This window comes from Rutidosis leptorrhynchoides, chromosome 3 (genome assembly GCF_046630445.1).
Source record: "Rutidosis leptorrhynchoides isolate AG116_Rl617_1_P2 chromosome 3, CSIRO_AGI_Rlap_v1, whole genome shotgun sequence".
NCBI lineage: Eukaryota > Viridiplantae > Streptophyta > Magnoliopsida > Asterales > Asteraceae > Rutidosis > Rutidosis leptorrhynchoides.
Genome location: NC_092335.1, coordinates 422272187 through 422298293, shown reverse-complemented (window position 1 = coordinate 422298293; position 26107 = coordinate 422272187). Strand labels below are relative to the sequence as shown.

The following is a 26107-nucleotide window of genomic DNA, read 5'->3' as shown; positions in this document are numbered from 1 at the left end:
TTAATACTTCATAACTCGTTGATACAATATAAGCGTTATTGATTCGTAATGATGTCCACGGTGATTCTTGAACTGACGGAGTTTGTGATGTTATAGGTGATGCTGATTCTGATGACACTGACGGAACTGACTGTGATGGTGATGCTACGGTACTGTTGATGTTGTTGGTAAAACAAGTCTAACTTATAAATCACGCATCATTCTTGTCTGGGTTTCTACTCTTCCTTCTATCATTTCGATTCAATCATCTGATTTATGGTTACGGTTAGAATAGATAATCTCTAAGACTTTAGAGATTACATAATTTCCGCGGAGTGTTTCTCCAATGAAGTTATGAATCAACACTTCATCGTTTGTTGTTGTTAGTATTCCTTGGTATCTACAGGGCGTATGACATTGGCGCTCGTGGGACAGATTGTAAAGTTGAGGTTTACGACGCGGTTGTGGTTGGGGGTGGTAATGGTACTATTGGTATTGATGATGGTAGTACTGGTTATGCTGCTGGTGCTGTTGCCGGTGTTTGTAATCTTTGTACCATATTCTCCAAAGCCACTACCCGAGCGCGAAACTCGTTGACTTCTTCTATTATACTGGGGTGATTTTCGGTTCGGACGAGCAGATAAATAATATCTAGAATTTAATGTAGTATATAATCGTGACGAGATACTCTGAAAATGAGAGAGAAAATGGTGTTTCGGACAGGTTCGCCGGTAAGTGCTTCGGGTTCATCACCAAGAGGGCAATGTGGTGGATGGAAAGGATCACCTTCTTCTTGTCTCCAATGATTAAGGAGGCTACGAACCCATCCCCAATTCATCCAGAATAGATGATGGCTGATTGGTTGGTCAATTCCGGTCACACTGCTTTCGGAGCTTGAATGGGATTCCATATCGGAATTCGAGGGACTTGAACTAATGACGAATTCCATTTCGTTCGATTGAATAAAGGATTTTTCGATATGAAATGATTTTCCGGCTATCGGGTGGTATTCTAATTACATAGAATATCTATATATATAACGCAAAAGATTTCGTAGATTACGGAGGAATTTACGGGATATGTCAGGAAAAGTTTACAGTAACAGATACGCTAAGATATGAATTTTGTCTATACACTATTCATGCAATCAGTGCAGTAAGACGTGTCTAGACTAAGAATGATAAGCAGGCAATTTTCGACAAAAATGATAAGCAAAACTTTTGACAATGCAGACACGGTCGAAGTCCAGACTCACTAATGCATCCTAACGACTATCAGTTAAACACACTAATGCAGACCTGGTTCGCTAAGACCACCGCTCTGATACCAACTGAAAGGACCCGTTCATATACATTATAAACGATTCACAATAGTTGATTACATCGTGAGGTATTTGACCTCTATATGATACATTTTACAAATATTGCATTCATTTTTAAAAGACAAACTTTCTTTACAATGAAAGTTGACGGCATGCACACCATTTCATAATACATCCAACTATAATTGGCTTAATAATAATCTTGATGAACTCAATGACTCGAATGCAACGTCTTTCAAAATATGCCATGAATGACTCCAAGTAATATCCTTAAAATGAGCTAATGCACAGCGGAAGATTTCTTTAATACCTGAGAATAAACATGCTTTAAAGTGTCAATCAAAAGGTTGGTGAGTTCATAGGTTTATCATAACAATCATTTCAATATATTAATAGACCACAAGATTTCCGTTTATAAATATATGTACACTCGCAAGTGTATAAAAGTATTCTATAAGTTGTAGGCACCCGGTAACATGCCTTAACATTCATGTTTTACCCTCTGAAGTACACCAGATCAGGTGTATTTAAAATAACCTCGAAGTACTAAAGCATCCCATAGTCAGGATGGGGTTTGTCAGGCCCAATAGATCTATCTTTAGGATTCGCGCCTACCGTACATAGACAAGTAGTTTAATGTTACCAAGCTAAGGGTATATTTCTGGTTTAAACCCACATAGAATTAGTTTTAGTACTTGTGCCTATTTCGTAAAACATTTATAAAACAGCGCATGTATTCTCAGCCCAAAAATATATATTAAAAAGGGAGTAATGAAACTCACAATACTGTATTTTGTAGTAAAAATACATATGACGTCATTGAACAAGTGCAATGTTGGCCTTAGATTCACGAACGTATCAATATTGAGATTCAATATTGTAGAAAAAGTACGTAGACGCAACGGAGATGATAAACACTAGTTTGACTCACGAGCAATACTCCCGAACCATACCCATAACCTCCATAGCTTTAACCCATAATTTTCTTAGCTCTATCCCGCTTGAAAAACAATTTTGAAATCACTCGGACAGCACTCCGTTGTAATATTTTATGTATACTGATAATATCTTGAAATAATACGGAGTAAATATATATATGTAAATCGATTGAGAGAGTTTAGAGAAAATATTTTCAAGTTTTTATGAAATAATGAAACGTATTGAATTCTATTTATAATAGATTTTTGAATTATTAAAGTGAATTATTAAAGTATGAATTATTAAAGTGAATTATTAAAGTATGAATTATTAAAGTAAATTATTAAAGTATGAATTATTAAAGTGAATTATTAAAATATGAATTATTAAAGTGAATTATTAAAGTATGAATTATTAAAGTGAATTATTAAAGTGAATTATTAAAGTTAAGGTAAAGTAAAAATAAAGTAAAGGTAAAGTTTAAGTATAGTAAAAGTATAAAACTATGTACGTATAATACGCGTATAAATATATATAATATTAATTTAAATCGTTATATATATTTAATAAAATAAAATATAAATATTGTTATCTTTATCATACTGGTTAAGTAATGAGTTGTTAAAAGTGGTTCTAGATATTTATAAAAGTTATATACGTTTTAATAATAAAGTTCTTTTTAAACTGAAAACGTTTTTGTACGTTTGAAACTAAATCAAATAAATATGATAATTTTGTTTTCCAAAACTAAATATATTTAAAAATCATTTTGTTTAAAGGTTAAAATAATGGAAATCGTTATATCATAAAACGTTTTAGAAAAGTAGAATCATATATATTCATAATATGTTTCAAGTTTTTAAATTACAGTCTGTTGGTGAAGCATGGGATAAAGTTCAAAGGTTAAATAAACGTATGAAATCATCTTAATGAAAAATGCCGAGTTACTTAACTTGTCGATATCCAACATCTAAGTTATTTACACTCCACGTTCTTACTTATAAATCACTTTACCATTTTCCGAATGTTGTCAAAAAGAATAGATTTCTTAAATCACAGTTGACCTCATAACATAGACCCGTAATCGTATCACAATGTATCTGATAAATTAATCATTTGATATTATCTTCTAATTCCATCGATAAAAAAATTGAAACAAATACGTTCATGTAAAATATTATACGTTTAATACTTTATTAATATTCTCAAGTTATAATATATATATATATATACATATATATACATATTTATTTATATATAACGGTTCGTGAATCGTCGGAATTTGGTCGAGGTTATAATGAATGTATGAACACAATTTAAAATTCTTGAGATTTAACTTAACAAACTTTGCTTATCGTGTCGGAATAATATAAAGATAAAGTTTAAATTTGGTTGGAAATTTCCGGGTTGTCACATTTGTGTCTCCTAAATTTGTGCCTAAACTTAATAGACCGTTAGCTAAGTTAAGTCGTTCGGTAGAAGTCGAAATAGCGGACGGCAAGACGGTGCTAGTAGTTGATGTGTGTAAAAATTGTGATGTTGTGTTTGGTGCCGAAAACTTTAAGATAGATCTCATTCCGATGACCTTGGGCGATTTTGATATTGTTGTGGGTATGGATTGGCTCAATCATAATAGAGCCGATATTGCATGCCATGAAAAATTTATTCGTGTGAAGACCCCAAGTGGGGGAGAGTTAATTATTCACGGTGATAAGCGTAGAAGACTTGTGCCGATATGCACTTTTGCACGGGCACGTCGTCTCCTCGATAGTGGTGGCATGGCCTTTCTTGCCCATGTTGTTGATACTCGTGATGAGTCACCACCCATTCGTGAAATTTCGGTGGTTAGTGAATTCGAAGACGTTTTTCCGGACCAGTTACGGGTGTCCGGCGGAAAGACAAGTTGAATTTCGCATTGAGTTGGTTCCGGGAGCTACTCCCATTGCTAAAACTCCTTACGTTTAGCGCCGACGGAAATGCAAGAATTGTTAAATCAAACCCAAGAGTTGCTCGAGAAGGGTTTTATTCGACCGAGTGCTTCTCCATGGGGCGCTCCAGTTTTATTCGTAAAGAAGAAGGATGGTAGTATGCGGATGTGCATCGATTATCGGGAGTTAAATAAAGTGACGATCAAGAGTCGTTATCCATTACCTCGGATTGGCGATTTGTTTGACCAACTCCAAGGTGCAACGTATTTCTCTAAAATCGACCTACGATCCGGCTATCACCAAATGCGGGTCCGTGAGGAAGACATCGAGAAAACGGCTTTTCGAATGCGTTATGGGCATTTTGAATTCGTAGTTATGCCTTTTGGTCTTACGAATGCACCGGCGGCATTCATGGACCTATGAACCGAGTGTGCCAACCTATGTTGGACAAGTCGGTAATTGTGTTCATCGACGATATACTTATTTATTCGAAGAGTATGAATGAACATGAACGTCATTTGCGCGAAGTATTAAAGACGTTACGAAAGGAGAAGTTGTATGCTAAGTTCTTCAAATGTGAATTTTGGCTAAGGGAGGTTCAATTCCTTGGCCACATTGTGAACAAAGACGGTATTCAAGTAGATCCGGGGAAGATAGAGACGGTGAAGAGTTGGGAACTACCGACTACGCCTACGGAAATCCGAAGTTTTCTCGGATTGGCTGGTTATTATCGTCGGTTTATCCAAGACTTTTCTAAGATCGCTTCTTCGTTGACGAAATTGACGAGGAAGAACGCGAGATTTACTTGGGAGAATAAGCAAGAAATTGCTTTTCAATTGCTAAAAGAGAAGTTGTGTCAAGCTCCGGTGTTAGTTTTGCCGAAAGGAGTGGAAGACATGACGGTTTATTGTGATGCTTCACTAAATAGGCTCGGTTGTGTTCTTATGCAAAGGGGTAAAGTCATCACTTATGCCTCTCGACAATTAAAGGAACACGAGATGAGATATCCGACTCATGATCTTGAGTTGGCGGCGGTTGTGCATGCGTTGAAAATTTGGCGCCATTACTTGTATGGTGTCAAGAGTACGATTTATTCGGATCATAAGAGTTTGAAAACACCTCTTCAATCAACGAGATTTGAATTATCGCCAACGCAGGTGGATGGATGTGGTGAAAGATTATGATTGTGAGATACTTTATCATCAGGGCAAGGCGAATGTGGTTGCGGTTGCGTTAAGTCAAAAGAGTCATCACCCGACGTTACGATTGGGATTGTTACGTATGATTATTACTAACGATTTTCTTGAAAAACTTATTATGATTCAAATAGAGGCTTACGTTCACAACAAGCATGCGGAGCGAATTGTGGGGCAATCGGAATTCATTACTATGGGTTCGCGTGGTTTGTTGTCCTTTCAAGGAAGAGTGTGGGTGCCTAAGATGGGTGAGTATCGACAAGTGCTACTTGATGAAGCACATAAGTCAAAGTATTCCATCCATCCGAGCGCAACGAAGATGTATCTTGATTTGAGGAAGGATTATTGGTGGCCGGGCATGAAACATGATGTTGTAAAGTAAGTTGAGCAATGCGTCACGTGTTTGAAAGTTAAGGCCGAGCACCAAAAGCCGTATGGTAAGTTACAACCGTTAGAAATCCCGAAATGGAAATGGGAGCACATTACCATGGATTTCATTACAAAGTTACCTAAAACGGCGAGAACCCAATTTGATTCAATTTGGGTGATAGTTGATCGATTGACGAAAAGTGCTTTGTTTCTTCCCATTAAGGAAGCGATATCGTCGGAGACCTTGGCTAAGTTGTTTATCAAGGAAGTCATCTCTCGACACGGAGTTCCAATATCGATTATTTCGGATCGAGATACTCGTTTTACATCTCGGTTTTGGGAAAAGTTTCATGAAGATATGGGTACACAATTGAAATTGAGCACGGCGTATCATCCTCAAACGGATGGTCAAACCGAACGTACGAATCAAACTTTGGAGGATATGTTACGGGCGTGTATTATTGATTTTGGTGGTAGTTGGGATGAGCACTTACCTTTGGTGGAATTCTCGTACAATAATAGTTATCATACTTGTATCGGGATGCCACCTTACGAGATGCTTTATGGGCGGAGGTGTCGAACCTCTATTTGTTGGGGTAAAGTGGGACAGAAGGAAATCGGGAGTACCGATTTGGTCTTAGAGATGAATAGCAAAATTGATATGATTCGAGAGCATTTGAAAAAGGCTCAAGATAGGCAAAAGTCGTATGCCGACAAACGTAGACGAACGATCGAATTTCAAGAAGGTGACATGGTGATGCTTAAGGTTTCGCCATGGAAGGGTATTATTCGATTTCGAAAACGGGGAAAGTTAGCTCCTCGGTTTATTGGACCATTTAAGGTTTTAGCTCGTATTGGTGAAGTCGCGTATCGTTTGGAATTACCCGAAGAGCTTACGGGGATCCATAATACATTTCATGTTTCCCATTTCCATAAGTGTCTCGCGGATGATTCATCTTGGGTACCATTAGACGAGATTGAGCTAAATAATAAGTTAGAGTATATTGAGGAACCGATTGCCATACTTGATGAAAAGGTCAAAAGGTTGAGACATAAAGAGGTGAGAACTTTTAAAGTTCAATGGCGAGCCCGAAGAGTTTGTGTTGGTTTATCTTCCTTCTTGTCATGCGGCGTGGATTGTGAGGACGCGCTCCGATTCAAGTGGGGGAGAGTTGTAAGACCCGTTTATTTGTAGTGTACATAAGTGTAGTTAATGTACTTGAAGTGGGGTTTTGGTTGTACATATTAAAAAGAATGCAGAAAACTGGTCTGGGCATTTGGCGCGCCGCGCGGCCATTTGGCGCGCCGCGCCATTGTTCTGTGACAAATTCCTTTTTAATTAGATATTTTGAGGGCAAATTGGTAAAATCACAAGGAATCCGACTTTAAGGCTTGGGATCAGTTGTTGGAGCCTCATTTACTCCATTTCCACCCACTTAATCATCTTCCATTAAATCCTAGAGAGAGAGGAGGTTCTAGAGTGAGAAAGCTCCATTAAAGGAAGAAGGAGGTTGAATCGGGTCTTAGTGCGAGTTCTAAAGTCGTTCATCTAGTCGCTAGCTACGTGGTGATTGTGTTGGTAAGTTATAAAACCTAATTTCTTACTTTAATTGTATTAAGGGTTAGGGTTTGGGTAGTGTTGCACATAAAACCCATTTGTTAGTGAATTAGGGGTTTTTGGCTGAATTTGGGTCATGTGGACTCAAAGTTGACTAACTAGGGTTTTCAAAGTATTAATTTATTTTTATGAGCTTAAATTGGTTAGTCAAATTACTAGCACGCTTATATATATAAAGGGGTGTTAAGTGGGTTAGTGGATGACCCGAAATGGGTGTGTAGACCTTAAATTGGTCAAATGGGTCAAAGTGGACTTAAGTTAGTTAATGTTTGTGATTAATGCCTAAACCTTGTTTTGAAATGTGTTTTAAACCTATCTTGGCTAATGTTAGGGTTTTGGTATGAGTTGACCCAAAATTAGGGTTAAGGGTGTAAATGGGTTGAAATTGCACTTTGGGTCAAAATGACTTTAGAATGGTGAAAGAATTGGTTGACCAACTTGAGTTTGTGATTGATAATATGTATAATGTGATAGGTACGTTACATTGAGGTTTTGCAAGCTCGGGTATCTTTTCACAAGAGATTTTGAGGTGAGTGGAATAATTATATGTGTAGGTATATAATGTATCTACTTGTTGTAGCGTGAAATGCGTAGTGTCGAGGTGTTAAGACATCACATTTCACGTGATGATTGAAGCATCGAGGTGTTAAGATGCCACTCGGGGTGAAGCATCGAGGTGTTAAGATGCCACCTAGGGGTGTGGTGTCGAGGTGTTAAGGCCCCACTCCGTAAAATAATGAGTAAAGCATCGAGGTGTTAAGATGCCACTCGGGGTGAAGTGCCGAGGTGTTAAGGTGCCACCCTAGGGGTTAGTGATACGAGGTGTTAAGTACCCTAACGGATGTTATGAACACCGATGGCGTTTTCGCGAGCGCCATTCCCTTGTACGATTGGTTAACCATGGTTATTGTGTTGTAATTGTAAGCATATTATATTATTCGAGTTATATTTATATGCGTTGCTATGCTAGCTTATGGTATTGGAGATTTCTAGCTCGTATTCGAGATTATAAGCTAATTGTGTTGCTAGCATGTATGCGGTGTTTGAGTAAGTGATTGCAAGTAGGTATATTATATATGTATGTGTATAATTATTGCATTCACTAAGCGTTAGCTTACCCTCTCGTTGTTTATCTTTTTATAGGTTCGGTTGTGGACAAGGGTAAGGGCATCATCTTGGATTAAAGATCCTGTTGTTGTTAGGGAACGCTTTTGGAGATATTAGCTTTTGGAGTTTGACCGACACTTGGGTAGTTTAATCCCAAACACCATGCTCGTAGTGTAGTTTGGTACTTAAACTTTTGATGGCCGAAACTCATACTTTGTATTAAACTCGTAAAACGGCCGATGTGGGCCCCGCTTCATAAAACTCATTTTATTAATGGAATGTGTTAGTTTTACATATTTGAATATGTTGTTAAAAGTGTTTTGTCTAATTATGTCGGGAAGTGGCCAATCTTTTTCGCATTTGAAGACTTTTTGGACAGACCAGATCGGCGCGCCGCGCGGCCTTCTGGCGTGCCGCGCCATTTGCTGAACAAATATATACATACATACATATATATATATATATATATATATATATATATATATATATATATATATATATATATATATATATATATATATATATATATATATATATATTTGTATTTTCCGCGGGTTCGATGGTGGTTTAGTTTGGGTTGTTACACTTTGGTGGGGTTGTTTTCACCCAAAATGAAGGCTAGTCTGTAGCGACCCGACCAAATCATGTTTGACGGCGCTGACTACTTCGGTTCCGTTGCGTGGTCATAAGTCTTTATTATGACGTTTGACCAAAATATGTCGCATTCATTTCATAAGAAAAAGGATGTTTCAAGTTTACAAATGTAGTTCAAAAGATTAGTTACAAAACAAAGTTTAACGTACGAATGAAACCTATGCGATACAATTTAAAGTAGTCAAAAGACGCTCCAACTATGCATGCATACTCGACATCCATGCAAGTATCAAAAAGAGTGCGGAAGCATGTATCAAGTAGCTTTCAAGGACCTGAGAAAACATATAGAAAACTGTCAACGAAAACGTTGGTGAAATCATAGGTGTTTTAGTAAACGTTGCATTTGAACCACAAGATTTAATATAATATGATTATCAAAATCATTTGCATTCCAAAGTTGTTATTTGTTTCGCGGGCACCCAATTATCAAACTTAACTGTTTTGCACCCTTTGCGTAGTGTTAGAACATACACTAGACCCGAAAATATATTTCATCCGCTAACGGTAGCGAACCGTCCGAATGAGGCTCGTCAAGCCCATGTGATCACATAATATAAGTTCACGTTTACACCCTGCAAGTGTAACTAATGATAATTGAATTGAGGATTTTTGTTTAAACCCGTATGTGGAATGTTCGTTTTCGTACTTGTGTTCAATGTATAAAAGTATGATACGTATATGTTTCTCATCCCATAGTTTAAAGCATAAAAGTTGTTTGAAAGATGGGACTATGATCTCACCTTGAGTGCACGTATGAAAAGTACTTCACAAAGTAACGTGTGCGAAGGATAGTGCTAGTCTTGACCTAAACAAATAGGTCGTATCAATAACGGTAAACACGATAGGTCAAAGATGTTCAATTAGTCCTATGGCTCGTTACGACTCGATTATGTAGCATGTGAAATCAAATTGTCAAGTTTCATGCAAGATACAAGTATAGAAACAAGTTAGGAAGGTTGCATAATCATTTGGTTAAGTTTGACAAAAAGTCAAACTTTGGTCGGTCAAAGTCAACGAAAAAGTCAACACGTTCGGGTCGGGTCCCGAACTATTTTTCTGAGGTTTTTAATCATATATGAGCATGTTAGAACAAGTTACATGTGAATCAGAGGTGCGTAGCATAGCAAACATTATTCGAAAATCGACAAAGTTGGACAGACCCGCGCCATTACCTGTGCAGAGAATTCTGGCAGTTTTTAAGTTTTATGCACGAACCTAACTTCAACCAATCACCATTTATGACCCGCAAACAACCAAAGCATGTATCTTATATCATCGGAAAGGTATTTTGACAAGGAAAACAACTAAACATATTTCATCCATCACATTTACTTTTACAACAACCAAAATCACATTCAAAGCTCCTCATTAAATGCACTCAAGTTCATAAATGAAATTTGATGATTCGGCAACCAATTTACATGAATGATATGCCGTTTCGAAGGTGATCAAGCATACAATACAACCTAACACTTACAAATAACGTTTCATGTCATTCAAAGCATCAAAAGTTCATTTCAAGCTAGTTACTTCAAATAACGAAATCGAGCATATAAATCATATAATCATGTTAGACTTGAGCCATAGACACTAATTAACAACTTTATAAGTTAAAAACATCAAGAACACAAAATCTAGTGATTTTAGAAAGTTACCCAAACTTGATGAAATCGGTATGGAATCGAAGAGGAAGATGAGAGGATTCCGAATATGCAATTTGTTTAGATGGATGCTTGCTCGATTTGATTTAGATGATGATTATTGAAATTGGAGAATTGAGAGAAAATATGGAAGTAGAAGAAGAAAAGGGAAATTAAAAAGAAAAGATGGGGGTGGGGGTTGACTAGTCAAAGGCTAGTCACCTCTTTGGCATTTTGGCGAAACTAGTCCCTCAAGTTCGTTTGCGGGTGCGTGAAATACCTAGACGAGATATTTTTAAAACACGTATTAACCGGAGATGTTATAAACATATAACGGGATTTAAATAGTTAAACGAAAAAGTAAACGGAAAAAGGCGGGATGTTACATTACCTACTCCTTAAAAGAAATTTCGTCCTGAAATTTAAGTAGGCGTAGTAGTCGTTGTTTCTTCCTCGGGATCTTGCTTTTCCGGAGCCGGGAATAAATGAGGGTATTTCTTTTGCATTTGATCTTGCCTTTCCCAAGTAAACTCAGGTCCCCTTTTGGCGTTCCAATGAACTTTAACAATCGGAATTCGGCTTTGTTTCAATGTCTTGACGGAGGTGTCCACAATTTCAACCGGTTCCTCCACAAAATAAAGTTTGTCATCAATAGTAAGTTCCTCGAGAGGGATGACGATATCGGTTTCGGCAAGACACTTTTTCAAGTTAGATACATGGAAGGTAGGATGAACGGAGTTCAATTGAGGCGGAAGATCTAAACGATAAGCAACGGTTCCAATACGCTCCAAGATTTCGAAAGGACCAATATACCGCGGATTTAGCTTCCCGCGTTTCCCAAAATGGATTACACCCTTCCAAGGTGCGACTTTTAACATGACGCGGTCACCGACTTGAAATTCAAGGTCGTTGCGTCTTTTGTCGGTATAGCACTTTTGACGACTCCGGGCCGTCCGAAGCCTATCTCGGATTTGAACGATCTTTTCGGTGGTTTCGTGAATGAGTTCGGGTCCGGTGATTTGTACGTCGCCTACATCGGCCCAACAAAGAGGAGAACGGCATTTTCGGCCATATAATGCTTCGAATGGGGCGGCTTTTATACTCGCGTGATAACTATTGTTGTAAGAGAACTCGGCGAGAGGTAAGTGCTTGTCCCAAGCTTTAACAAAATCAACCACGCAAGCTCGTAACATATCCTCTAAGGTTTGAATTGTACGTTCATTTTGTCCATCGGTTTGAGGATGATATGCGGTGCTCATGTCTAAACGCGTTCTCAACGCTTCTTGCAAGGTACGCCAAAATCTAGAAACAAAACGGCCATCTCGGTCGGAGATAATCGATAAAGGTACACCGTGTCGGGCTACGATCTCCTTGATATAAAGTCGTGCAAGTTTCTCCATTTTGTCGGTCTCCTTCATGGCGAGAAAGTGTGCGGATTTGGTGAGACGGTCAACAATAACCCAAATGGTATCATAACCGCCCGTCGTTTTTGGTAGTTTGGTGATAAAATCCATTGTTATTCTTTCCCACTTCCATTGCGGGATTTCGGGTTGTTGAAGTAATCCGGACGGTCTTTGGTGTTCGGCTTTGACTTTGGAACTTGTCAAACACTTGGAAACATAAGTAGCTACGTCCCTTTTGATGTTCGGCCACCAATATAGTTGTTTAAGGTCGTGGTACATCTTATTGGCACCGGGCTGAATCGAGTATCGCGACTTATGGGCTTCATCTCAAATAAGGCTTCGTAGGTCCCCATAACTAGGCACCCAAATCCTTCCGGCGAAATATCAGAGTCCGGTCTCTCTAATTTCGAATCGAGAGACGAGAATGTCAAGAGCTCGTGTGAAACGTTTTCATCCTTGAGAGCCTCATCTTGGGCTACCCGAATTTGGCTATTAAGGTTGGTGTGGATGGTGATGTTTAAGGCTCGGACACGAAGAGGCACCGCTCTTTCTTTTCGACTTAAGGCATCGGCTACTAATTTGCCTTCCCGGGATGGTAACGAAGCTCGCAATCGTAATCGTTTAAGGTTTCAATCCACCTTCGTTGTCTCATGTTTAGTTGCTTTTGGTCGAAGATGTGTTGGAGACTTTTGTGATCGGTAAAGATAGTACTCTTGGTTCCATAAAGATAGTGTCTCCGCATTTTGAGTGCAAAGACAATGGCTCCGAGTTCGAGATCATGTGTCGTGTAGTTTCGTTCATGAATTTTGAGTTGTCGAGAAGCATAAGAAATGACTTTCGTTCGTTGCATCAACACACACCCAAAACCATGTTTCGAGGCGTCGCAATACACAACAAAATCGTCATTGCCTTCGGGAAGTGACAAGATAGGAGCGGTGGTTAGCTTTGTTTTCAAGATTTGAAATGCGGATTCTTGTTCGGTCGCCCAATTGAATTTCTTTCCCTTGTGAGTTAAAGCGGTTAGAGGACGGGCAACCAAAGAGAAATCCTTGATGAATCTACGGTAGTATCCGGCGAGACCCAAGAATTGACGAATGTGAGTAGGAGTAGTGGGAGTCTCCCATTTACTAATGGCTTCGATTTTCGTTGGATCGACTTTAATACCTTGGTCACTTACAACATGACCAAGAAATTGAACTTCCTTCAACCAAAATTCACACTTGGAGAATTTGGCATAGAGTCGTTCTTGTCTTAAAAGTTCAAGCACGAGCCGGAGGTGTTCCTCGTGTTCTTCTTCGCTTTTAGAGTAAACCAAAATATCATCGATGAACACGATAACGAATTTGTCAAGATACGGTTTGCACACGCGGTTCATAAGATCCATGAACACCACCGGTGCGTTAGTGAGACCAAATGGAATTACAAGAAATTCATAACTACCATAACGAGTTCGGAAAGCGGTTTTGGAGACATCTTCCCCCTTAACCCTTAATTGATGATAACCCGAGCGGAGATCGATTTTTGAATATACACAAGACCCTTGTAGTTGATCAAAGAGGTCATCGATGCGAGGAAGAGGATATCGGTTTTTAACCGTCAATTTGTTTAGTTCACGATAATCAATGCACATTCGTAGGGATCCGTCTTTCTTTTTAACAAACAAAATCGGAGCGCCCCAAGGTGAATGGCTAGGTTGGATAAAACCACGATCAAGTAGTTCTTGGATTTGACTTTGCAATTCTTGCATTTCGGATGGAGCGAGTCTATAAGGTGCACGTGCTACGGGTGCGGCCCCTGGAATAAGATCGATTTGGAATTCAACCGGTCGATGAGGTGGAAGACCCGGCAATTCGTTGGGAAATACATCGGAATAGTCACTAACAATTGGCACATCATCGATGTGCTTCTCATCGGACTCGACTTTCTTAACGTGAGCAAGGATCGCAAAACAACCCTTACGGAGTAGTTTTCTAACTTTAATACACGAAACGAGGTTGAGTCCGGTGCAACTCTTATCGCCATAGACGATCAAAGGTTCACCATTCTCGATAGGGATTCGGATTGCGTTAAGATCACAAAGGATGTGAGATTTCGTTTTGGCTAGCCAATTCATACCGATTAATACATCGAAGCTTCCTAGTTCCATGGGTATCAAGTCAATTTCAAACTCATTACCCAAAATGTTTAACGTACACCCCCGGTAATATGTGTCGGCACTCAATAGTTTTTCGTTGGCCACTTCAATGGTATAAGTGGTATCTAGTGGGAGTGGTGGAGTATTAAAAGAATGAGTCAAAGTCTTGGATACAAAACTCTTATAGGCACCCGAATCGAATAAACAAGTAACATAAGTGTTGTTGAGGAGAAACGTACCCGTGACTAATTCATTGTCATCTAGGGCTTCCTCGGTGTTGATGTTGAAAGCTCGGCCGTGTGTTTTGGGGTTGGCTTTCTTCTTCGGACATGCATTTCTAAAATGTCCCGTTTGGCCACATTCATAACAAGTACCCGGTTTTGGTGCATTGGGCACCTTTTGAGCGACGGGGGCGGAACTTCTACAATCGTTGGCCACATGACCACCCCTTTGGCACCGGTAGCAAAATAGATTGCTACATTCACCATAGTGGTGCTTGTGGCATTTGTTGCAAAAGGGTTTATTTCTGCCATAACTTTTCTTGGCGTCGGAGGTGTAAGGCTTCTTAGCAAAGTTGTTGTTGCTTGATTGGGAGGGTTCCTACTTTCTTTTGTTGTCGCCCGATTTATCCTCGGCCTTAGGTGCCGAAACTACGATTTCGTCAACCGTTTCAATCAATTGGCGGGCCATGTTCAATGCTTGTTGTAGGTTAGCGGGTTTGGATGACATCACCCCTAGTTTGATGCTCTTTGGAAGACCATACATATAAAGTTCGACCCTTTAAGATTCGGGGTTCACGAGGTTGGGACACTTCAAGGATAGTTCGGCGAATCGTTGATTATAGGCCTTGAGATTGTTTCCGACCGCCTCTAAGGTTCTTAGCTCTTGTTCGAGCTTTCGGGTTTCTTCGCTAGAGAAATATTCGATGACCATCTTTTCCCTTAAATCGGCCCAAGAGAGGGCGTGAGCTTCATCGGTACCCACCGATTGTACATAAGTATTCCACCATGTAAGAGCGACACCGGCGAAGGTGTGAGTGAAGTATTTGACCTTGTCTTGGTCCCGACAACCGCTTATGCTAAAGACGGCCTCCGTTTGTTCGAACCATCGAGTAAGAGTAACCGGTCCCCCGGTTCCATCAAAAGTGTGAGGTTTGCACCCCATGAAGGATTTGTAGGAGCACCCTTCGTTTGAGTTACCGGCTCCATTGTTGTTGTTGTGGTGGTTGTTATTATTGTTGGAGGAGTGATCGGCCATGGCCGCTTCCACAGCGGTGGCTATCATTCGTTGTAGAGCTTGTTCGGGAGTCTCATGGCGTGGCACACGACGAGGAGGCATTGTTCCTTCAAAACACAAGAATACCGTTGATTAGTATTCTTAATAATACTAACCATGATATGGAATAAGGATAGAGAAAAATTTTCCTTGACTCGCCTTAAATTCTTTATGTCATAATGTCGGAGTGTTCATATGAGTCACCGTAATATAATCCCGGAAATTATATTACCCTAATTCATATGTGCATTCGACACTAATTCATATAGTCAAGGTGGCGCGTCAATTAATTTAAGTAACATGAGATTAAGGTTGAATAAGAAATTGATGTGATAGACGAGTTCGAGTATAATGCACAAGTAGTCAAGTAATTCCTACTTCATGTCTATATGCCGGTTGTAGTCTAGACTCACCAATGTACCCTATGACTCGGGGTTGACACCAATGAACTCTAAATCCCTACAACCAACGCTCTGATACCATCTGTAGCGACCCGACCAAATCATGTTTGACGGCGCCGACTACTTCGGTCCCGTTGCGTGGTCATAAGTCTTTATTATGACGTTTGACCAAAATATGTCGCATTCATTTCATAAGAAAAAGGATGTTTCAAGTTTACAAATGTAGTTCAAAAGATTAGTTACAAAACAAAGTTTAACATACGAATGAAACCTATGCGACACAATTTAAAGTAGTCAAAAGACGCTCCAACTATGCATGCATACTCGACATCCAAGCAAGTATCAAAAAGAGTGCGAAAGCATGTATCAAGTAGCTTTCAAGGACCTGAGAAAACATATAGAAAACTGTCAACGAAAACGTTGGTGAAATCATAGGTGTTTTAGTAAACGTTGCATTTGAACCACAAGATTTAATATAATATGGTTATCAAAATCATTTGCATTCCAAAGTTGTTATTTGTTTTGCGGGCACCCAATTATCAAACTTAACTGTTTTGCACCCTTTGCGTAGTGTTAGAACATACACTAGACCCGAAAATATATTTCATCCGCTAACGGTAGCGAACCGTCCGAATGAGGCTCGTCAAGCCCATGTGATCACATAATATAAGTTCACGTTTACACCCTGCAAGTGTAACTAATGATAATTGAATTGAGGATTTTCGTTCAAACCCATACGTGGAATGTTCATTTTCGTACTTGTGTTCAATGTATAAAAGTATGATACATATATGTTTCTCATCCCATAGTTTAAAGCATAAAAGTTGTTTGAAAGATGGGACTATGATCTCACCTTGAGTGCACGTATGAAAAGTACTTCACAAAGTAACGTGTGCGAAGGATAGTGCTAGTCTTGACCTAAATAAATAGGTCGTATCAATAACGGTAAACACGATAGGTCAAAGATGTTCAATTAGTCCTATGGCTCGTTACGACTCGATTATGTAGCATGTGAAATCAAATTGTCAAGTTTCATGCAAGATACAAATATAAAAACAAGTTAGGAAGGTTGCATAATCATTTGGTTAAGTTTGACAAAAAGTCAAACTTTGGTCGGTCAAAGTCAACGAAAAAGTCAACACGTTCGGGTCGGGTCCCGAACTATTTTTCTGAGGTTTTTAATCATATATGAGCATGTTAGAACAAGTTACATATGAATCAGAGGTGCATATCATAGCAAACATTATTCGAAAATCGACAAAGTTGGACAGACCACTTTGGCGCGCCGCGCGGGTATATGGCGCGCCGCGCCATTACCTGTGCAGAGAATTCTGGCAGTTTTTAAGTTTTATGCACGAACCTAACTTCAACCAATCACCATTTATGACCCGCAAACAACCAAAGCATGTATCTTATATCATCGGAAAGGTATTTTGACAAGGAAAACAACTAAATATATTTCATCCATCACATTTACTTTTACAACAACCAAAATCACATTCAAAGCTCCTCATTAAATGCACTCAAGTTCATAAATGAAATTCGATGATTCGGCAACCAATTTACATGAATGATATGCCGTTTCGAAGGTGATCAAGCATACAATACAACCTAACACTTACAAATAACGTTTCATGTCATTCAAAGCATCAAAAGTTCATTTCAAGCTAGTTACTTCAAATAACGAAATCGAGCATATAAATCATATAATCATGTTAGACTTGAGCCATAGACACTAATTAACAACTTTATAAGTTAAAAACATCAAGAACACAAAATCTAGTGATTTTAGAAAGTTACCCAAACTTGATGAAATCGGTATGGAATCGAAGAGGAAGATGAGAGGATTCCGAATATGCAATTTGTTTAGATGGATGCTTGCTCGATTTGATTTAGATGATGATTCTTGAAATTGGAGAATTGAGAGAAAATATGGAAGTAGAAGAAGAAAAGGGAAATGAAAAAGAAAAGATGTGGGTGGGGGTTGACTAGTCAAAGGCTAGTCACCTCTTTGGCATTTTGGCGAAACTAGTCCCTCAAGTTCGTTTGCGGGTGCGTGAAATACCTAGACGAGATATTTTTAAAACACGTATTAACCGGAGATGTTATAAACATATAACGGGATTTAAAAAGTTAAACGGAAAAGTAAACGGAAAATGGCGGGATGTTACATAGTCTTTCCTTTACGTTGTCTCCTTTCCACCTTCAAAGCAAGCCTACAAACATCAGTATAAGTCTAATAGGGTTGTAAACATACCACATCAGCAATTTATGGTTTAAGGGTGCCTACGAATCGTGCTATAATCTGCTCTTCTGCTTCATTCACATCACATTGCATATGTAATTTAGCAAACTCATGAATAAGCTCCTCTACGCTCATCAATCATTGATGCCAATTATGATACTTGATAAAAGCTTGTTGTCGATGATTTTTGGGTAAAAATTTATGCTTCATGAACCTTTTCATCTTCTCTCATGTTGCTACCTTGGATTTGCGGACAAGAGCCCATTGTTTCTTAACAAGGTCCCACCAAAGTGAAGCGTGTTTCCTGAGTTTGAGGGCAACAAGCTTCATCTTCTAGCTCTCCGAAGTATCCTTTACATCATATATCTGCTCCATCGTGATGAACCAATCAAGAAAGTCATCAGGATGTGCCTCTCCGGTGAACTCGGGGATCACGACTTTCATCCTTATATTACTCAAGGGATCATATAGATATTCCTTGTGAAACCCTCGACATGGCTGACCAAATGAATTATATTGATCATCACGAGCAGGTGTCAGTTTAGAGTTATTATACTTCCTTTCATGATGGAGTTCATGTTCAGCAATTCGTCTATTAAGACGATCAATTTATTCATCACGTAGATCGACGTAGCTGCCTCTTTCGGTGTTTCTGCTACTGCCATCTATGCGAGTTCTTCTTTGCTAAACAAGTTTAGCCATGCCTGAAATCTGATACCAAATAGTGCAGAAGGATCGCGCTAAACAATAATAACAAGATAATAGTTAATCCTTCTCGGATCAACTGTTAAAACTTTCGCGGTTGAATGATAAAAACCTTCACGGTTTATCTGTGTTTACTCATGTAAATAAAAATAATAATCTGATGGGGTTTATTGCTAACAAAACAATCCTTACTTAATAGAAAGAAATAAACACAAAATAGGAAACAAAATAAACGCCATCTTCTGCCAGCCTTGTTGCCTACGTAATCTTCCAGGCCCCAACAATTCAAAATCTTTCAATAAAATCGTGCAGCCCAATGGGTGTTAATCCAGCAGTTAATGGATCAGATCCTACATCATAGCGTCATGTTAGATATGAAATCTAAGGAAATTCACTCTATCTTTTTTTATAAATTCTGTCATATGTGTAAATTTCAAACTTGTAATGTACAGACATACATTGCACCAAAATTTTGAGTCTATTAGAAATGTGAGTGTATCATTGATGATTCGATGCATAGACGAAAAAAAAATAGAATTGTTCTAATAACATCTTTTAAGATATTTCTTAAGGTGCTAAAAGAACTTATATGTGGCGATTACATTTGACTTTAAAACGGCGGTTATTGCATTTTAAAAGTTTTTTATGCAGCGTCGTAGCCCTAAGTCGTTAGAAAAACTCCAAAAGGTAATAACATAAATGTTTGTTGGGCTTAGATAAGTCCAATGGACCTAGTAGGTAGTACAGTACTTCTCAAGTGGCCCAATTATATTGGAAACACTGATGTTATTAAAAAAAATACAAGACGCTAATAGAAAAACCGTACAAATTAGAGGGACCATTTGTGAAAATCGAATATCTATGGAAGTGGGAAAGGATAACGATGGATTTCATCACCAAGCTACCAAAGACGGTGGGCGGATACGATATCATCTGGGTTATCGTTGACCGTCTTACTAAATCTGCACACTTCCTAGCTATGAAGGAAACGGATACGATGGAGAGACTCGCTCAACTATACATCAAAGAGGTGGTATCTCGTCATGGTGTACCTTTATCGATCATCTCAGATCGCGATCCCCGTTTTGCTTCTAGATTCTGGCGTTCTTTACAAGAAGCCATGGGAACCCGTCTCGACATGAGTACTGCTTATCACCCACAGACCGACGGGCAAAGTGAACGAACGATTCAGACCTTGGAAGACATGTTGCGTGCACGTGTCATTGATTTCGGAAAGGTCTGGGAAAGGCATTTGCCACTCGTCGAATTTTCTTACAACAACAGTTATCACTCGAGTATTAATGCCTCACCTTTTGAAGCATTGTATGGCCGCAAGTGCCGATCTCCTATTTTCTGGGCCGAAGTAGGCGAAAAGCAAATCACCGGACCCGAGGTAGTCCATGAAACAACGGAGAAGATTGCTCAGATTCAAGCGAGACTTAAGACTGCCCGCGATCGTCAAAAGAGTTATGCCGATCTTAAATGTAAAGACTTTGAATTCAACATCGGTGACCGTGTGATGTTGAAAGTTGCACCTTGGAAAGGTGTGATTCGTTTTGGAAAGCGCGGAAAGTTGAACCCGCGATACATTGGTCCTTTTGAAATTTTGGAACGTGTTAGACCCGTTGCTTACCGTTTGGATCTTCCAACTCAATTGAGCTCAGTTCATCCTACCTTCCACGTGTCAAACTTGAAGAAGTGTCTTGCTGCACCCGAACTTATCATACCACTGGAAGAACTTACTATTGATGACAAACTTCACTTCGTGGAAGAACCTGTCGAGATTATGGACCGTGAGGTTAAAACTTTGAAACGCAACAAGATTCCGATTGTCCGAGTACGATGGAATGCCAAACGAGGACCTGAGTTTACTTGGGAGCGAGAGGATCAAATGATGTAGAGGTATCCTCACCTTTTCCCGACTCCTCCATCTACCTCAGCTTAAAATTTCGGAACAAAATTTTCTTTAACAGGTGGGTAATGTAACAACCCTGGATTTTTCCAACGCTTACTTATTAATATTTATTATTAATTCTCGTTTTTTAACGAATGTATGTTATTACATTTACTTGTTACCATACTTGACTTTAAATGCCCGAAACGTCTTTGTGACACACGAAACTTTCACGAATAATATTTTAAATATTATTTACATTCATGATTAATTTTATTAATCATTTTAATTAACTAAGACTACTAGTTAATTACTTGGGCTTTAATGTATTATTTGTTACATACTTGGTCTTTTATTAATGGACTCGTGATTAATGGACTTAAGAGCCCACCCTACACACTTAATGGATTAATTAGCCCATTGCTCTCATGTAAGTATTACATTTAGATGAAACTAGATAGATTAACTTAGTAAAGAATCTAGTTACTTGTTACTTGCACATCTTTCCCATGAAAACACTCCTTGTAACCAACTTTTGAGCCATAAACATGCAAGAACCTTGTGGACACTTTCCTTCCTCTTGATCCCCTTTGGAGTCGTCGGTTTTGGATGCTACTAGGGAGGGTTCAAACTTTTTTTTTACTTACTCTCTTGCATTCTCTCATTTCTTTTCACACACTTCAAACTTGCATCTCATTTTCTCTCATTTTTCTCTCAAGACTTGTGAGTAACAAAGTTTATTTCTCTCTTCTTTTCCCTTGTTTAAAACCGTGACATACATACATAATCATCATCATCTTTTGTTCTTTATTGTTGTTTAATTACTTGTAGTTGTTAGTTGTTGTTGTTTACTTACTTGTTGTTAAGAATCAAACTTGTTAGTTTATTCTTCATACCATCTTGTTATTCAAGAACATACAAGAAACTAAGGAGAATCAACTTTATGTTTTGATTCTTCCATAATACTTGTTAAAAGATTAAAGTTCATGCGTTGTAAAAATCATTACTTGAATTCATGTTGTAAACTTAAAGTTTACATTCTTAAAGATCAAGACTTTGGCTTGAATCTTTAAAGTATGAACAACCATGACTTATTTACTTGTAGATGTAATTTATTTCTTCATTTTGTTCATGTTTAATTTTGTGATTATGGTTTCAATGGTCAAGTATTACAAGTTAATCTTGAACTCATACTTTCTTGAACTAAAGTTAACTTTAAAAGTTCAAGAACATGGAAGTATAACTTTCTAGTTATAACTTCAAATACTTATGAAAGATCTAAGTTCTATAGCTTATGGTCTACTTATTTTGTCATAAACAAAAGCTTGAAAGCTTACATATACTTTACAAGATGAAAATCTAAGTTTTATAGCTTATGGTTTCATTAAAGTAAAGATTCAAGTGTTATTACTTAGGATTTAACTTAATAACTTTAGATCTAGACTTTTGGGTCTTGGATCTTCAAGATCTAACTAAGAACTATGTTCTACAACTTAAGATCTTGATTAGTTAGTTTACTTTCAAGTTTGTAGTTCAATATTACTTTTATAGTTCATGTATGTGTCGGATCTAAGATTTTGATGTAACTTTGGTTCATCAAGCTACTTGCAACACTTAAATGAGTTGTGCTACATGTCTTAGACTTACACAAGTGTTATGATGGTCAAACCTTGGTTAAGATGATGCAAACACATCAAAGAGTTGTACACTTGAAGCTATATGCATCAAGGATGAGAACCGTGATAAGCATCGAGCACCAAGAACCCACCGGAACCTACTGTTTACTATTTTCTGGAACAGAACCGAATACTTGATCTATTGTAAAGTTGATTTTCAGTCAGCTCTGTTCGAGTAGATAATTTTTCATTTAAGACTCGTCTTAATCCGAGTTACGGTTTAGGATCTATGGCCCTCCGAGTGTCACTATGTCCTTTAACGTTGTGCTGAAAATTCTGACCTACTCGCACTTAGACCGTCGCCACGGTCAAACGAAGACGAGTTTTCTTCTGGAATTTTTACCACAACTAAAGGACTCATATACGGAGCCATGGCCACTGGTCTCACCTTATTTCAGTAGGTATAGAGGCTGTGGTGACTGATCGAAGTCAGCCTTTGTTTTAAACTCTTTTCATGAACGAAACTTACTTTACACCTTTTGTTTGATGATGAATGATGATGACCCTTAAGACCTTATTTACATACTTTTAAACCTATTGAGACGATTTACTGACTTAGTAATATTTGACTTAGGTTGAGGACTTTCCGGACCTACGTACTTGCTTACTTCCCAACTCGACTTTACCACTACTTTACCACTATGAGTTATAGCATCCCTTTTTACTTTAACTATTTTGGGAACTGAGAATACATGCGCATTTTACGTTTTACATACTACGCACGGGTACTTAAACTTTATATATGTGTGGGTTATACAACGGCATAAACATTCCCTTTAGCTCGGTAACGTTTAGTCATTGGTTTTTGAACCGATGAACGCGAATCTTAGATATGGATCCATAGGGTTTGACATCCCCACTCGGGCTAGTCGCGTTAGCATTTAACGAGTGTTTAATACTTCGTAAACATACGCACTCACCAAGTGTACTTTCAGGGGGTTATAAACGTTAAGTTAGTTACCAAGTGCCCACGGTTAAAGATATACTTTATCATACTGTTTTGAAATGCTCTTTGTAGCACTGAAATCTCATGGCCTACCTTACATTATTGTTATACTTAAACTATAGCTCACCAACCTTTGTGTTGACGTTTTAAGCATGTTTTTCTCAGGTGCTTAAGGTTACTAGCTTCCGCTGTTGTACTAGTCTTGCTGTAGACACCCGCTGCTTTAGAGATGTCACCGCATGAACGTTTATCTTGCATTCATAAACATTATTACTTTTGAAACTATGATTTGTAACGACCATTGGGGTCACGTACAATTATTAATTGCTTTTATTCATATAAGCATACTTTTGATGTAAAACATTCGACGTTAGTTATGACGTCACCTTTTATCATGAATGCAAACGTATTTTGAAATATCATATAGTGTTTGACCTTGTAATGATCCTCTTGTTGATGATTCGTACACGATGGTTTTGTACGGGGCATCACACCTTCCCCCTTGGAAAAGACTCGTCCTCGAGTCTACATCACCCAACTCGTCTCCATGATATGGTGAAAGATCGAACACATTACATGTTAATGAGAAGTTGTAAAGGTCAGGAAGTTCGATGTTGTAGGTATTGTCAAATTCTTTGGAACACGATATGGACCATCTGCACGAGAATTAAGTTTGCCAAATCGCCCTCTAGAAAAATGTTCCTTCCGTAAATAGATCGAAACAAGGTCCCCTGCTTCAAATACAATGCGTAATCTACGCAAATGAGTCCCCTTTTGTACTCAGTGTTTTGACCACAATATGATTGCGAACTTGCCTATGCAGTCGTTGTATCTGTTCGGCATGATTTACTCCATCACGCGAACCCTAAGTCTTTGTAGGCTAAGGCAGTAAGTCAAACGTTACCTGACTTGCTCTAGGAGCGAGCTCAAGATCAGTACCATTGAGGAAACAGTTTGGCACTTTTTCTGCCGTGTTGCACGAGTCTATAAGAGTAAGGGTGATGTTAACCCCATCCTTGTAGAAACTGTACGAGTTCCGGTCCTCAACTTGAAGGTCTAATTTTTCCACCATCTCTTTAGACACAACGTTTTCACAACATCCATCATCGATAATCATTGAACACAACTTACCGGCTGCTATAACTTTGGTCCTAAAAATATTGTTACGCAGCCATGAATAATCATCTGTTTGGAGTTGATCAAACCAAAATCGTTACGCGTAATTAGATTTCGGGTTTGAGTGGCTAATTTGGGAAAAAGAGTAGGTTGATTGTTTTAACTCCAATAATTGTGCAAACCCCGATTTGGAATTTGGATTCCAAGAGCGTAAAACAATCGATTGAGTTAGCCTTATTCGATTGGAATCGAATAAGCTAATATCTAAGGGTGAGGATTAATTTCGACGATGATCGGAGCACTGGCCGGAATTGGTTTAACGACTGGAGTGATGTTACCGTAATTGATTTGGGCAGAGTAACATTAATGCATCCAATGTTGTTCAAATGAAAGATTTTGTTTATGTATTTATAGGTGTTTAGGAGGGAATGGTGACGTGACACATGTTCCTTTCATGGTCGTAACAAACTTGGTCAATCCCGAGGGGTGACGTGTGAAATGTCCCGTTCTTATTGATTAAAAACGTTCCATATTAATTGATTTCGTTGCGAGGTTTTGACCTCTATATGAGATGTTTTTCAAAGACTGCATTCCTTTTTAAAACAAACCATAACCTTTATTTCATAAATAAAGGTTTAAAAAGCTTTACGTAGATTATCAAATAATGATAATCTAAAATATCCTGTTTACACACGACCATTACATAATGGTTTACAATACAAATATGTTACATCGAAATCAGTTTCTTGAATGCAGTTTTTACACAATATCATACAAACATGGACTCCAAATCTTGTCCTTATTTTAGTATGCAACAGCGGAAGCTCTTAATATTCACCTGAGAATAAACATGCTTTAAACGTCAACAAAAATGTTGGTGAGTTATAGGTTTAACCTATATATATCAAATCGTAACAATAGACCACAAGATTTCATATTTCAAAACACATCCCATACATAGAGATAAAAATCATTCATATGGTGAACACCTGGTAACCGACAATAACAAGATGCATATATAAGAATATCCCCATCATTCCGGGACACCCTTCGGATATGATATAAATTTCGAAGTACTAAAGCATCCGGTACTTTGGATGGGGTTTGTTAGGCCCAATAGATCTATCTTTAGGATTCGCGTCAATTAGGGTGTCTGTTCCCTAATTCTTAGATTACCAGACTTAATAAAAAGGGGCATATTCGATTTCGATAATTCAACCATAGAATGTAGTTTCACGTACTTGTGTCTATTTTGTAAATCATTTATAAAACCTGCATGTATTCTCATCCCAAAAATATTAGATTTTAAAAGTGGGACTATAACTCACTTTCACAGATTTTTACTTCGTCGGGAAGTAAGACTTGGCCACTGGTTGATTCACGAACCTATAACAATATATACATATATATCAAAGTATGTTCAAAATATATTTACAACACTTTTAATATATTTTGATGTTTTAAGTTTATTAAGTCAGCTGTCCTCGTTAGTAACCTACAACTAGTTGTCCACAGTTAGATGTACAGAAATAAATCGATAAATATTATCTTGAATCAATCCACGACCCAGTGTATACGTATC

At 38.2% G+C, this 26107-nt stretch overlaps 1 long non-coding RNA gene across 1 annotated transcript; it reads left to right on the top strand.

Moving 5' to 3' along the window:
• Positions 1–7183: 7183 nt before the first annotated feature.
• On the top strand, positions 7184–8569 carry LOC139902404 (uncharacterized). The gene is made up of 3 exons (XR_011777657.1): positions 7184–7290; positions 7804–7858; positions 8473–8569. It is a non-coding gene; the product is annotated as an uncharacterized lncRNA (long non-coding RNA).
• Positions 8570–26107: the final 17538 nt, after the last annotated feature.